General features: G+C 38.3%; 1 protein-coding gene across 4 annotated transcripts in view; it reads left to right on the top strand.

Annotated features, from left to right (window-relative positions):
- zgc:158464 (uncharacterized protein LOC791139 homolog) overlaps positions 1-9,603 on the top strand; it is a 128,760-nt gene that overhangs the window by 92,655 nt on the left and 26,502 nt on the right. The gene's annotated exons all lie outside the window — the stretch shown is intronic.

The following is a 9,603-nucleotide window of genomic DNA, read 5'->3' as shown; positions in this document are numbered from 1 at the left end:
AAAAAATATGACCAAAACTTATGAAATCCAAAAAGGTCATAAAGTCAATCCATATGAAGCAAACATTTTAATCCAAGTCTTCTGAAGAGACACAATCGCTTTAGAAGATGAATACAACAATAATAATAACTTTACAATGAAGAGTTCCTGAAAATAATGTTCTGGAACATCATCATTAATAAGTTCTTAAATAGTGATAAATCTCCAACTTGTCTTAAATCCCCAAATGTAAGATGTTTAATGAAATTATGGGGTTGTTTTAAATATTAAGAGTTAGAACATAACACTATATACGTATGTGACACATTACTGATACTAGAGCTGTGCACTAGTTCTGTAAAGTGACACCAGCGATCGATCATGTAACGATGACATGACTTTTTTAATTCTATAGTTACAATATAATCTTCAGCACATATAAGCGCAGACACACACTGGACACATTCACTCTAGAGAGAGCACAAATTAATGCAACATACGCTCCGATTATGAGACAGATTCTTAAAAAACAGCTATTTAAAACAGCAGCCAGTGCTGAACTCTTGTTAGTGATGAAAACAGTGCACACTTATGATTATAACAGCCTGCAGGGGGTGAGGAAACAAAAGACTGCGTTTGAGGTGTTTTTTTAATTGCATTGATCAGTGAGTCTTCAGTAGGAGTTGCCATACAATCATCAAAAGCTGTCATTGTAATGTTAAGAAAATGCTTTCAAAATATGTCCTATTTTCACATTCCAGGTCCGTATTCCTAAAGATTGTAAGAATCCACACACACACACACACATATATGTGTATATATAGCCTATTCTTTATTTTTTATTTACCATGCTGTCATAACGTATTTTATAGGAAATGAACTGCGACATAAGTGCTGTAACAGACCCAAATCATCACTGCTGCATAGTTGCATATTTCCAGTTGCCAAACATGTTAATGTAGTGATTACGTCCATTTCTGGCGCTATGGCATTTCTGCGCGGTGTCTGAGATGTTAGCGTGTCTCTAATAAGATCGGTCACAAACATGATCCCTGCACGATCTAATGTGTAGCGTCTTATTAACTCACTGTCATGCATTGTGTGCAACACATTTCTTCTCCCTCCTCATGTTTCGTCCATTTTCTCCGCTGCTAAAGAAACTCTTAAGCCTCTTAAAAGTCCTCGTTCGTACTCCTAACAATTTCAGACCTTAAGACCTCTTTTAAGGGTTAGGATGCTTTTTGAATTACTTTTTTCTTTACTAGGATCTTTTCTTTAATTTTAAGAGGAAACACCCACATTTCTAAGAATTTTCTTAGAATTTTGTTACTATGAGCAACTCTTAGCGCTAAGATTTTTCATGAATACGGGCCCAGGTCCGTTTGGACCCAAAGAATCGTTAATTGAATAATAAAACAGAAAAAGTAAAACATAAAACAGCCATAACTTCATATTTTTCAGTCAAAACCATATTGTATCTGATCAGCAACTTATCATTAATGAGAAAATGTGAAAAATTCCAAAGTGTTGACATCATTACCGTGTTATTACAAAAACAGTCCATTTATTTCTAAATGTTCAACCTAAATGTTACTCTGAACATTTTCAAACAAATTCATTTTATTTGCATAAACTTTTACTTTCAGATGAAAAACGTGATCAGTTTGTCATGCTGCAATGGTTCTATATTTTTTTGACACAAGTAATTTTGACACCTGATGGTGCTCCATACATACCTGGGTCATAATGACTATACTTGAAATGTGTGGCATTTTGTTTTTAATTGATTATATCTTTATTTAAAAAAAAAAGTTTTAGACATTTTTCTGGACGAATGCATCATGAGGGTTAAGAAAATATTTGAGATCCTAAGTGCATGCAAGAAATGCATTTAGGAACATGCTTACTAGCATCTTAAGAAACGTCTCTTTCTGAGGTTTTGACTTCTGTCGGGAATCTGCTCACACTAACAGAGCGTTTGTTGGCTGTTTTATCACAGATGGCAGCGCTGAAATGCCACAGGAACTGCTGTGAGCTTTTGAAAAGGCGCTTGACTTTTCTAATTGCGCTCGAGGCGTAGGCAACACACTTTACCGCGTTCCCACCGTATAATTACCTCACACCCCCATGTTTTAAATACACATACAATCTGCCAGCGGCCGATCAAGAGGCCCTTTAGGAGAGCGAGCGCTCCTCGAAGTCACGTTTATCCTGAATTCAGTCGAGCTGACGGTTCATTAGAAAGCAGAGTGGATTGTGGCTGTTATTGAGTCTGTATGAATGTTTGATGCTGTTTTATGAGACTGTCGGATACTATTACCGCTAACCTCGTCAGTCGTGTCGCTTCAGTACATCAGACCCTGAGCCATTAATATTTCATGTCGGATTTGTCTTATCGTGGAATCGGTTCACTCTTCCTCATCTGCCCTAAAGCCTGATCGTGGCCCTTTTTTCTGTCCTGATGTCTTAATTAGGTCTGCGATGAAAGTGTGAAATGAAATCCATCCGTTGTGCTGTTTACAGCGGCCGGATCCGGATGAACCGAGCCTTCAGCGTCTCTGCTTTCAAATCTGGAGCATGAGATAAAGCCGGCCCGCCTGCCTGAGTTCTGCCCAGGGGAATTGTGGGAAATTGAGGCAGCTTTTTTTTGCACACTCTGTTCCCCCAATTTTGCTGGCGGTTCAAGGAAAGGACAGCGAACAGACACTGTGTGTAAGACTAGCTCATCAGCTCCAGCCGTGGCAGATTGGGGAGCTCAGCCAAAGTTCAAAGCTGTCGCTGACTGTATATATGCCTCTGTGCGTCAATATTAATCTGAGGCTGGTGCTTGTGATATTGCAGCACTTCTGCCACTTTTATTAAATTGGCTATTATTTGGTGACAGCGGGTTCCTCATTCGTTGTAATTTGGTAAAATGAGCAGTGAGAGAGAGCGGAAGAGTGCCTGTCAAAGGCACAGTGTGTAATTGCTGTTGTAATTGGTGTTGTTGCGCCTTTGCAATCATAAAATCATTCCTTTTTGAGAGTAACGGCAAACGCAAACGATACTCTCGAGTCCTCGAGATCCCGTTGTTCCTGCTTCATTTGTTTTTCACGCTTCGTCTTTAAAAGAACAAAACTCAAGATATCTGTTTTGCTTAAAGTGCAGCTCAGAATCTGCACTTTAAGCCCATATTCATTATATAACTGTAACTTGAATATGTTTTGGTCAGCAGCTAAAATAATAAAAATTGTGCCTGTGTCCAAATATATATGGACCTGACTGTATAAGAGGCACGTAGCAAGCTGTAATTATCGAATTTGACTTAAAGGTCACATGGCATGAAAATTTCACTTCATGAGGTTTTTTAACATTAATATGAGTTCCCGTAGCCTGCCTATGGTCCCTCAGTGGCTAGAAATGGTGATAGGTGTAAACCGAGCCCTGGGTCTCCTGCTTGGCTTTGAGAAAATGAAAGCTCAGATGCCCGATCTGGAATCTTCCCTTTATGTCGTCATACCCTTTCTCTGCTTTGCCGCCCATGAGAAAATGAGCTACTACTGTGCGAGGCGAGCGCAATATATTTTTTTTCCTCGAGAGACATCATGGCTTGCAAACGAGCGAAGCATGACAGTTGCTCAGTGTTTGGATGTACAAATGAACACCGAAGTATTTTTTTAGTTCCTTCATCCGAGCCTATGGTTAGCATTAGCTACATGATAATAACTGTAACAGCATACATAAACAAACCAACTAAAGTACCGTATCGTCCTGCTATAGCCGCTGAGTTTCAACTTCTTCATCCGGTGCTTCTCCATCCGGATCAGATTCTGGGTCAAACTGAAAAGCTTGAAGGACTGCGTGTCTATGAGCCATTGCGATACAGCCACTGTCAACATTAACGCATGGTAGCGCAAGCTGGTTAAAGCCACACCCCCACCCTCCACCTTGCTCCGCCTCTCTCCTCCTCATTAGCATTTAAAGCTACAGACACAGGAATGGCACGTCCTAAGGAAAGCTCATTGTGGGACTGGCTCGTAGTGGCTGAAATTCTGAATTCGGGAAAGAGACTTCAGATACAGTACTAGGGACCACTTAGGCCTATATAAAAGCATCCAAAAAGCAGCATGTCATGGGACCTTTAATACACTTACAAGCATAAAATAATGCATGATATGTATCAAAAGCACACCGTGGACATAAAACAAAACCACTCAGACCACCTTTTAACACAGTCTCAGTTCATTTCACTTTTCACAGTTTCAGTTTTCATATGTGTTTTAATATGTAAAAATAAATGCAATCTTCTGTTGAGCTCCCTTCGGTTCAATTAATTTCGAGTTTTCACATTATAGCATAAGCCAAAATTCTTGCCAGAGCCCTGAAACAAAGAAAGTGTGAAACACCCTGAAATGAAGACAAAACATCACCTCCTCCTCCTCCTCCTCCTCCAGCGCTGGTGTTTACCAACACACTCGTTTAGCATGAGGGAATTTGCCAAGGCTGTAAAACGCAGTAATCCTCACAATACGCCGCATTACTGACAGGACGGATGAACACGCAAGCGGCTTTCTGGCTTAACGCGAGGAGCGTTACAGACTCTTAACCGGGTTCACCTCCAGTGTGGAGGAACCGATACGTGACCCTGGACATAAGCAGCACAGCTATATTTGCAGCAATAGCCAACAATACATTGTATGGGTCAAAATTATAGATTTTTCTTTTATGCCAAAAACATTAGGATATTAAGTAAAGATCATGTTCCATGAAGATATTTTTTAATCAAAACTATCAAAACTTAATTTTTGATTAGTAATATGCATTGCTAAGAACTTCATTTGAACAACTTTAAAGGTGATTTTCTCAATATTTAGATTTTTTTGCACCCTCAGATTCCAGATTTTCAAATAGTTGTATCTCAGACAAATATTGTCCAACAAACCATACATCAATGGAAAGCTCATTTGTTTCCAAAAATTGACCCGTATGACTGGTTTTGTGGTCCAGGGTCACAATTCATCTTATCTGGGTGGCTGCGAATTCACTTCTGCCTTCCTACAGACACGAGGCGAAGCTCCACTCTCCCAAAACAATTACACGCTAATCTGCGGCACCCAATGAGAATGAGCTCGTTAATCAGGCTGCTGGCAGGCCTTCACTTCACCCGCTGCGGAGAAACTTATTATATGAGCTGTCAAAGAGGCTGACCTCGCTAGATCGGCTCTGTTCAGCCAAACGCCGATGGATTATGGCGGCTCTGTCGACTGTTATCATATCATCACCAGCGCTATTCGAGATTCCCGCTTAACCCTTAAATGCATGAATGTTTCACCAATCATTATTACGTATTCAGGTCTTTAGCGACCCGGACCTATATATCCAGCACTGATGGATCTCTGGATCTCCTGCAATAGCAAAAAACTCTCTTGATATTTTAAGAACAATTACTGAAGAAAAAATACTTTGCATACTTTGTTACCTTTTGAACTTAGAAGGGTTCGATTTGAGCAGATGATTTTACCATCGCTGCCATCATCAGAGCGCACTTCCACAGTACATTCACATCCGGCTCATATTCACCATCTCAACCATATTCTCAAAACTATCCTTTTCAGTGGCTTCAAAATCAATATTTTGATCGCTGGCAGCTGATGATATTCTTTTGTTTTATGCCTGCAGTAATTATTAGTGAAACATCACATCGTCGTTGTGTATCAAACAGTGCCACCTCAAGGAATAAACATGCATTGCACGTATTGAGTCATCAGATATGTAAATATAGTTACACATTTACATACCTCGGGTCTCTTGCGACCCTATACACTTTTTATGAAAAATTAATCAGAAAACAGGTATTTTATGTATATGTATATATATATATATATATATATATATATATATATATATATATATATATATATATAATTTTTTTTTTTTTTTTCTTGTTATATTGTTTATAATGAGCAGCTGAGTCCTTAGCCATCTTCAAGAATCGACTAAAAACACATCTCTTCCATCTTTATTTGACCCTCCAACTCTAGAACTCTATTCTAATTCTATTCTTTGAAAAAATAATTGCCCCTTTTAGACTTGCACTCTATTCATTTACAAACTGCTTGTTTTCTTCTCTAATCTTTTTATATTATATCTATTTGTTTTCTTTTTATTTATTATATAATGATAAAAAAATAAACCCTTGCTATGTGTACTGTGTTAAGCTAACTGAGACCTTGTTTTGTTGATTTTGATTGTTTCCATTGTCTTCATTTCTAAGTCGCTTTGGATAAAAGTTTCTGCTAAATGACTAAATGATAATGAATACATTGAAGAATACTAAGAACACTTAAAAATAAAGGTGCTTCACGATGCCATAGAATAACCTTTTTGTCTAAATGGTTCCATAAAGAACTTTTAACATCTGAAGAAGCTTTCTGTTTCACAAAAGGTTCTTTGTGGCGAAAGAGTTATAAAAAGGTAAGAAAGAGATGGTTCTTTAAAAAATTTAAGTTCTTTGTGGAATCAAAAATGGCTCTTCTATGGCATCGCTGTGGCATCACTATATTTTTAAGAGTGAAAGTTGATGCTAACTTTAAAAAAACGAAGGAGGGAGACGGTAGTGAATTATGCCCCGGGTCGCTAAAGACCCGAGGTATGCATTAAAGGGTTAATGTTTTATCTAAGAGTTGCTCACGTGGAGCACTCAGGAGTCAAAAACAAGGGCGAGTTCATAACCGAGTGCGTTTATCGGCTCGTAAAACACCTGACAGCGCAGTCAACAAACCGCCAGCTTTATTCCGGACGCACAGACAGTCCGGGTCGTTCGCCTGTCAAGCGCTGAAAGCATCCGATGCCTAATGAATCACAAGTGCATTTGCTTTGAGTTTCAGAGCCGTGGCTTGTATCCATCCGGCCTCTGGAGGAGCTTTTGTTTGTGTGTGCTGTTTGTTTTGGATCGAGCTGTTTCTGTCAGCGCGCCGACAGGGAGAAGATGCACGGAAAGCAGAATGAAGGGATTTGTTGCTTGTTTCATTAATAAATAGACGCGGTTTGGGGCTTAAGTGACGGCGACATCTCATTTCTAACTCCCAGTGTACACCGACTCGCTCTGTGCTGTTTTTAATTAACTGGCACTGCAGAGTTAATTCATGGACAGAAGCGGTCACTGGGAAGCGTCGGGATGCGAGAAGCATGCACTGTGGCTAATGTTGCGAGAGAATTAATAAACACAAATACACTCGACGCTGCAGTCATGTTTCTGTCAACTGAAGATAAATTATAGTCAAATACGGACATGTGCTAAGAAAAGAAGTACCAAATCGTACCTTGGAAAAACCATGGCCATTAGTAGTTGAACTACAATCTTAATAACATGGTAATAACATGGTAATAGTTCAGTTTCCTGTGTTGTTTTTGTTTGATTTATGGGCATGCACAATATGTTGGTAAAATAGATTTTTAATTTATTATTATCAGTCAGTATGAGATATTTAATTTATAATGTTTTATTAATAATCACAAAGATGTTCACGCATAAACACCACGTCCAAATTTCTGTCTACTGAAGTTAAAATATAGTCAAATACATGTCAAACCATGCTGAAAAAAAGAAGAACCAAACTGTACCTCAGTTCTTAGTACTGTGAACTTTTAATGGTTCATTCTCATTTTCCCTCTTTTTTTCAACACTTAGATCACCTTTGTCTTCACTGAACACTCACTTAAATGAATATTTAAAAACACCAATAGTTTAACAACACTGTTAAATTAACTTTTAACCTTTAGCAAATCTCAGAATGAATATCCGTTTTTCATACTGTATATTATTGTGTTGTGATGCCTAAATTCACTTGTAGCATTTAACATGATTGAATTATGTTTTCAGTGATTTTTTTTTTTTGGTCAAAATGTTGGCACCCTTGGTAAATATGAGCAAAGGCGGCTGTGAAAATAAATCTGCATTGTTTATCCTTTTGATCTTTAATTTTAAAAAATCACAAAATTGTAACCTATCATTGAAGTAAAACAATTGAAAGTGGGGAGAAAATCTCATTGTGAAATAAATGCTTTCTCTAGTTCATGTTGGCCACAATTATTGCAACGGCCTTTTCCCGAGAGTTTTCTCCTGTAATACCTGAAGAGTTTGGAGAACACCTGGTGAGAGATCAGAGACCATTCCTTCATCCAGAATCACTCCAGATCCTTCAGATTCACAGCTCCATGTTAGTCATGTTGATAGAATCCATGATGCCATGCGTCTGAACAAGACGTCAGGACCTCCAGCAGAAAAACAGGCCACAACATTAAAGATCCAGCAGTATATTTAACCGTGGACATGGGGTATTTTTTATCCCTGTTTGTACTAAACTCATCTGGTGGGTTTGCTGCCAAAAAGCTCTTTTTTTAGTTTCATCTGTGCCATCTTTAGTTGATTGGAACCTCTTAATTATTGCTCTGATGGAGGAAATGGGAATTTTAACGCTTTAGCTCTTTTCTTACAGCCACTTTCTATTTTGTGAAGCTCAACACTCTTGTTCTGCACATCAGAACCTTTGTGTTCCTCATATTTATAATCAAGTCATGGCTGGATAATTTCATGCTCCTAGTCACCCTGGTGTGCTAAAAAATGTAAATATGAATGGGAATATACTTCAGAGATATTTTACTCATAAGAATTTCTAGGGGTGCCAATAATTGTGGCCGACATGCATTGGAGAAAAACATTGATTTCATCGTGAGATTTTACTTCAATGAAAGGTTAGAATCTTTGTTAATTTTTTGAACGAAAGATCAAAAAGATGAACGATGCAGATTTATTTTCACAGCCGCCTTTGCTCATATCTTTTTCTGTAATAGGAAAATAACAGTATCGATGATGCTTTCGATGAACTTTATAAAATATGAGACAATATTGAAATTCTGCTGCAAAGCAGCTCTAAAAAGACGGTAGTGTCTCATTAAGTCAGTTTAATGTTGATTCAGTTCTGTTCATGTTGGGTTTAGTGATCATAGCATGAAAATAATTATTGGTATCAGCCTTATATTTTAGTAAGCGGGTGTTTATTTTGTGAATGTATGAGCAGCTGGATGAAGGGTTTTCACATCTCTAGGCGAGGGCTTTGTGATTTTGGTCTGCCTGTCTTTCACTGTGTTAAATGTGCAATTTAATTTCTAGCTATTATAACACTATTTACCCAGAAATGCGGCCCAAAGGGTCTGAAACCAGCATCCGCAGAGCCTCATACGCTCTCAGTGCTGTTTTGATATGGATCCGCTTCTCTGGTAAATGAGTGGGATGTTCCTGAGAATAGATTTGCTGTCACCGGATGGGTGCGCCTGGGCACGATTACATCCAGTAAAGCTGCATTAATAGAGAGAGAAAGAGAAAAGTGCATTGCTTCATGCTGTAGGAGACACCATTTATTGTCTTTGAATAACACACCAGACAAGATCTGACACGTTTGTAATGAAAGCAGCATATGGAGGTGCTACAGTGTGTGTGTACTTCTAATGAACCGTATAATCTGAGAAAAAAATCATCTGAATCCCACAGATATCTGACTGTCTTTCCTAGAAGTGGAAAAATCTAAGAAATAGTTTGCAGATGTACTTTTTTGTGTCTCATATAACATAAAATGACATAAAATA

The sequence above is a fragment of the Onychostoma macrolepis genome, chromosome 18, assembly GCF_012432095.1.
Source record: "Onychostoma macrolepis isolate SWU-2019 chromosome 18, ASM1243209v1, whole genome shotgun sequence".
Taxonomy (NCBI): domain Eukaryota; kingdom Metazoa; phylum Chordata; class Actinopteri; order Cypriniformes; family Cyprinidae; genus Onychostoma; species Onychostoma macrolepis.
This window is presented reverse-complemented; position numbering and strand designations above follow the sequence as displayed.